General features: G+C 44.9%; 1 pseudogene across 2 annotated transcripts; it reads right to left on the reverse strand.

Annotated features, from left to right (window-relative positions):
- Positions 1-1,367: 1,367 nt before the first annotated feature.
- Positions 1,368-3,408, reverse strand: LOC147900903 (beta-1,6-galactosyltransferase GALT29A pseudogene; annotated as a pseudogene). Of its 2 annotated transcripts, none has more exons than XR_015541169.1 (2): positions 1,608-3,408; positions 1,368-1,507 (listed from the first exon to the last, which is right to left on the reverse strand). The product of XR_015541169.1 is annotated as a beta-1,6-galactosyltransferase GALT29A pseudogene, transcript variant X1 (transcript). The 2 variants fall into 2 exon arrangements; XR_015541170.1 differs by having other exon boundaries at positions 1,368-1,519.
- Positions 3,409-5,741: the final 2,333 nt, after the last annotated feature.

The raw sequence follows: 5,741 nt of genomic DNA on the forward strand, positions 1-5,741 counted from the left end.
AAATGTAGTTTCATAGATGGAAAAAAATAGAGAGACAAGAAGCTCGTTCTATCACAAGCACCTAGGAAAAGGGAAGGTTAGACCAAAAGAAATGAAGTTTGAGCTCTCTGTCATGTTGGGATCAAAGCTATGTCAATATGACTACAAAGTGACCCACGGATTATGGTGGTCACCACTGGAGTTTAGTTTCTAAAGACTACGAAGTATATATGTTGCCAAAGGTCTTGGTTTTGCATGTGTAAAGTTTTCCATGTTATCTTTGCTGGTTGGTCAAATTGTATATACCAAGTTAATGCAATGCCTTGAATAAGTTCTTGACCTCATAAAGTTGTTGATGTATGCCCCACTTGATATTCTTCCACAAAGTGAAATTGATTTACCCAATCATACCTATCCTTTGAAAAGAGCATGCCCCTCCCCTGTGTGATGTGCTCAATCGAAAAAGGATGATTGGTGGCATTCAATCATCATACATGTCGCTATTGTTCAAGTAGCTAAATAAGAAGATGGACCTCCAATCTAAGTAAGACAAGGAGAGGGTAGTCATAGCAATATAGACAAGCATTAGAGGAATAGGCCATAAGAGTCAAGTCTCGCCCATATCAAGGGTTCCTCCATCATCGTTCACAATCCCCAAGGAAGCTCAATGGTCTATCAGTTATTGTAGTGTCGAGCTGATGGTTGGGTTCCTTTGCGCATCGTGGAACAATTATTGGGGTCAAGTTGGAATGAGAAGAGGAAGGGACATATGGACCCAAATCACCCTCAAACAGATGGCATAGGAAAGGGACTTATGGACATATGACCCGACCCAAATCACCCTCAAATGGTGACTTGTGAGAGCAAGGAGCCATTGGGGTTTGTCACTTCCCTCACAAAGAAGGCTTGGGAAACAGAGAATGGAGGGGTTTCTGGAATCTCTATACTCTATAGAGAAATTTCCAGGTTTGCAGGTAAAAAGTGACCTACTGAGCTAAACACCTACCTAATCAAGTAAACACCTACTACCAAGGGATTCAACAGAACTAGAGGACCATGCTAGTATATAATGTGAAGGATAGTGCAATGTCGGGTCTTTTAGATGTGTATGCCATGTAGAGCATGAAATTAGCGATGCACATTGGTATGTTAAAGCTTAGGATAAAGCCTCCCTTCACATGCGAGCATTGGCGCCATAATTGGTTTTGATGCTTTGATGAATGAGGAGGAATGCAAACACAATCTTTCTTACTAAAATCGAAACAACCTCGATCTTTGCGATTTCGCATAACGAAGGTTGCAGCTCGTCGATGTGATTCAACAAATTGGTTTCGAGTTTTGCGCAAGCAACGAGTTAAGATCAGGCTCGTGTGTGCAGGTCTGTGAATTTGGAAGTTTATTAGGACGCAATGCATTGGTTCAGATATTGAGCTTCGTTCTGTAGAGATGTTTTGCGCTGTGATTGCAATTTAAGCTTTCCCATCCTTCATGAATCAGCCTAGAATTCTTCTTGCAGAGTCGTCGTCACCTGTCATGCTTCCTAAACCTTGGTCATATGTCCACTTCCAGATAAAATTATTTACTGATTCACACATTCTGCCAATGCTTCCTGTGGCGATCGACCTTACCTTCTTGGTGATTCCATCTTGTGTGTCGAATCTGCCCGACATCTGACTTTATTCCGCTTTCACGAAAAGATCCCAGCCAGAACGCCACTTTAATTGGTTGCTACCCGGAATCCGGATGTAATATAGAGGACGCTGAGTCGCCACATTGAATCTCCAGCCGTGAATCAAGGCTTCTCGATCGAACCATTTCTGAGACCATCTATCCAAGAGAAAAGTGCGATCCAAGCCAAACTGTCCGCATGCAGTACAGCAGCCAACAGCAGACATTTTAGCTGCCAAGAAAGTACAAGCGAACTTAAGTTTTCCCCGTGATCCATTCAATTGGAAGTTGACCAGTAAATCTGAGCTGATTAGACTCAGAGACGGTTGAACGACACACGAGGAGAAGCACAAAATTGTAAGCTCATTTGATTATGCGTACTTATTGAGTACGATCAATGTGCTCGTATAATTCTACTGGGGGAAGCGAGAACCCTGCTTCGGAGAGGAAGGGTACGAGGGAGGTCCTGTTCTGCACCAGATCGTGATAGAATTGGTACTCGGCGGTGTAGTCGTGCAGGTCAAGCTCCCCCCGCTGGTTTGTATGATAATGGTGCTTTGCACCGGGAGCTTTGCCAAATCCAAACATCCTTACCTTGTCGCAGATACCCAAAGCAAGCATGATGGCTTGCATCCCGGAGGAGTAGTGGAACATAGGCCCGTCGTGAGCCTCACTCCAATCCTCAGGCGGCCTTCCTGTACTCTCCACGAAGTTTTTGATGGAGTAATACTTGACGATTCGACTGCACAAGATATCAAACCGAGGATCTGTCACTATGAGGGGAGTCTCGTCCGAGGCCGCGCAGACCGTGACGTCCATGAAGTGCACAATCTGGCAAATGTAGAGAGCAATCGGCACATCTGGTCCATAGGGATGGCAGGAGCAGCGATCCCTACCAGTGCAAGCGTGAAGAATGTTGCTGTTGATGAATGCCAAAGTCGTCTTGGAGCCCACATGACGCTGGAAGTTGGCCGTTCTCGCATTGTTGAGACGGATAACCATGTCGTGACTGTCGATGAAGCTGGCGAAGCTTTGGTTCAACAGGATCCCGCTGTTTCCCACAACGGCGCAGGTCTTGTAAGGCTCGCCGAGGCGAACATCGTGCTCACCTTTCTTGAGATGATACCTGTCGATGGGATCTTTCACCAGACGAATTAGGGAGCTCATGATCCGGGGCTCGTAGCGCTTTCTCTGAACCCAGCTCTGGAGAGAGCTTCTAAATTTAGGCCAGTAGGCCGCGTACCTGTGACTGGAGAACTGCATCGGGAGCCTCTGCCCTGCCCGTGCGAACTTCAATCTCGCAGCTTCCAGGCGGCGGAGGGCGTCCTGTCTACCGAGGCCGAGAGAAGTCCAGATCCTCTCGGAGAGGGAGGGAGTCCAGGCGGCGTCGAGAATGATGGAAGCCTGGCGGGACATGTCGAAGTCACTGAGGTCGATGCCGGCGAAATCAAGGAGGGTGAGGTTGAAATCGCGGGAGGAGGGAGGGGAGGGGGGGGAGAGAGCAAGGGAGGGACGAAGGATGAAGGGGAGGAGGGAGGAGGAGGGGGAGGGGGGGAGGTGGGAGCAAAGGAAGGGGTAAGAGGAGAGGGAGAAGAGGGTGAGGGCGAGGAAGGAGAAGATGAAGAAAGCGAGGCGGAGGCGGGAGGAGAATGGGAGGCGATCTCTGCTACGATGGAGATCAACCATGGCGAACAACCAGAAGGTGAAGAAGATGAAGATGATGAAGAAGAAGATGAAGAAAATAATGCAAGCAACGAACAAGCACAACCTGAAGAAGATGAGATCAATAACAAAAGATGATCTAGCTCAACATAACTATTAGCACCTCTTTTGGCAATGTTTCCATAGCCATGGCAACTCTCAAGCTCGCAATTGCTTCTTCTCAGCTTGTTCTTGTCGCCATTGCAGTAGCCCCCAACGACCTTAATTAATTTACTAACCACCTCTCCTCCATTAGTTGTTGCACATAGTCCTCCCCTAGTTACAGATATTGCCTCCTCTAGTTCCTCCCTGCTTTTCGCTTTGGAAACATAACAGGTTTGTGAAGCTTTTGCACTAATAAAATTTGTAATGTTTTGGCAGCCTCAAGTCGGGACGTGTTTTGAATTTAACCGACCAAAGTAGCTAGAAGATTAGTACAAATCCAAAGGATGACTTGGAAAACTGGAAAATTGGAAAATCAGGTCCCATTTTGCCCACGCTTTGCTCCATTTCATGGAATGTCACGTTTTGCTCGTGCCTTCATACTCTAAAATTTGTATGTTTTGTCTAGACTCTTTCACGCCTCTTCCTTTTCGCTTTTAAAACAATTTTTACATCAAATTTTGTATGTTTTGTCTTTCCTCTCAATAAAAAAAACACTCACATAAGTAGTGTGTATATGTATATACGTATGTATATGTGTATATGGCCACCATCCTTCTCAAAGCATATTTGTGTATGTACATTCACACTCTTAGTAAACACAATGTAATCAATCGTCCTCGAGCTCATAATAAAGTAGCCATATTCTTTTTTAGAAACTAAAATTAAATTGATAACATTTGTTTGAGATATCTAGGGTTCCTCATTTTGGAATACTTGTTTGCTTTCATTGATAGGAAGGCACCATGTTGGTGAAGAGTTTGGTTTTATGGTGTGATGTATAGATATTTGAATAATATGCTTACTAGAAAAGCTTTTCTGTTAGCATTGGAACATGGGAAAGAAAGAATCAAGAATCACAAAGGTTCCAAGTGAGGCATAAAGGTTCTAGCATTAAAACAAAAGTTGCACGCATCTAGATGGGTGATTTTCAAACTAGTAATCTCAAGTGGATGGAATGCTTAACAATGCTTAGGACAATGCTTGTGTAGCTGTTAGCACATTATCTGCTAAGTTGCTGCTGTCGAGGACCTGCGTCTAATAGGTGTGACGCGAGTATGAGTACCCATAGCTCGACAGGCAACTGCCGTTTAAGTCACACGAGTGCTCTCACTTCCACCAATGATCATTTTTGAAAAACTTTGATTGTTGTAGAAAGTGACAGGCGCAAGAAGACAGAGCAGAAAGAAGTGATCAAAGCAGGCTCCACAAGGCTCAAGTTGTTGGTGTGCAAATGGATCTTCCATTTCTTTAAAAAATATCTAATCCGCCACCCGAGTGCTCACCTTCCACCACCATTCGTTCATTAATCATCATGGAAATTGGTGTAGGGGCTCATTGCACACATAGGTGTGTGCACTTGAGCCATGTTGTTTCCACACCTACAAGGTGCGATGGGGATGCGAGCACCCTGCAGGGGCAAGTGGCTTGACGATCCAGGCCGCAAGCACGATAGCTGGGTAAGGCTTGCTTTGTGAAAAAATACCCAAACAAATATATCCTGAAGATTTGATAGACTGCACTGCACGGTAGAAGAGGGTTCCATGCACAAGCTCAACAAGAGGGACGAACTTGCAATGCGAGATTGAATCCACCAAAAATTTGTGGACTCCATCTCACACCCAATTGATGCACCTAGAAGGGTCTTTAAGGTTCAAAAAACCAAATAAGTGCCAACATGTGCACCTAGAGAGAGGCTGAATCCACCAAGAATTTGTGGATTCAATCTCACACCCAATTGATGCACGCAGAGGGTCTCTAAGTTTCAGAAACCAAATAAGTGCCAACATGTGCACCCAGAGAGAGCCTCCCATCTGGGTGGCGAGGAAAGAGACCCTAAGGAACATACTTTGCAGTGTTGGGTTTAATCTTGCTCATGTTTTCACGTGGACTTTAGACTCTTGCATTAGGAAGTGTTATACGACGTTGATTGGCCTAAAAGACGGTGAATCAGCTCACATACGACGGTGATTAAGCCAAAAAGACGAACTTTGTAGAGTTAAAATTGTTCTCTTCAATCGTGACTAGTCACGGGATTTTCAAAGATGAATTTTTAAGAACACGTTGCACGAAGTGGGAATCTGTAGGATCCTACGAAAATCAAAAGTTTTTTTTTACAGCAATTTTTTTTGTGGGCACTTCACCCAAGAGCGCGCAGTTCACGAATTTCTGTTGCACGCCATGTTTTGATCCGTTGCTTTTTCAGCCTTTCCGACACATGTTGCTGCTGC

Source organism: Dipteris shenzhenensis, chromosome 6, assembly GCF_047967505.1.
Source record: "Dipteris shenzhenensis isolate YYH24624 ecotype China chromosome 6, Dip_SZ_1.0, whole genome shotgun sequence".
NCBI classification, from domain to species: Eukaryota; Viridiplantae; Streptophyta; class Polypodiopsida; order Gleicheniales; family Dipteridaceae; genus Dipteris; species Dipteris shenzhenensis.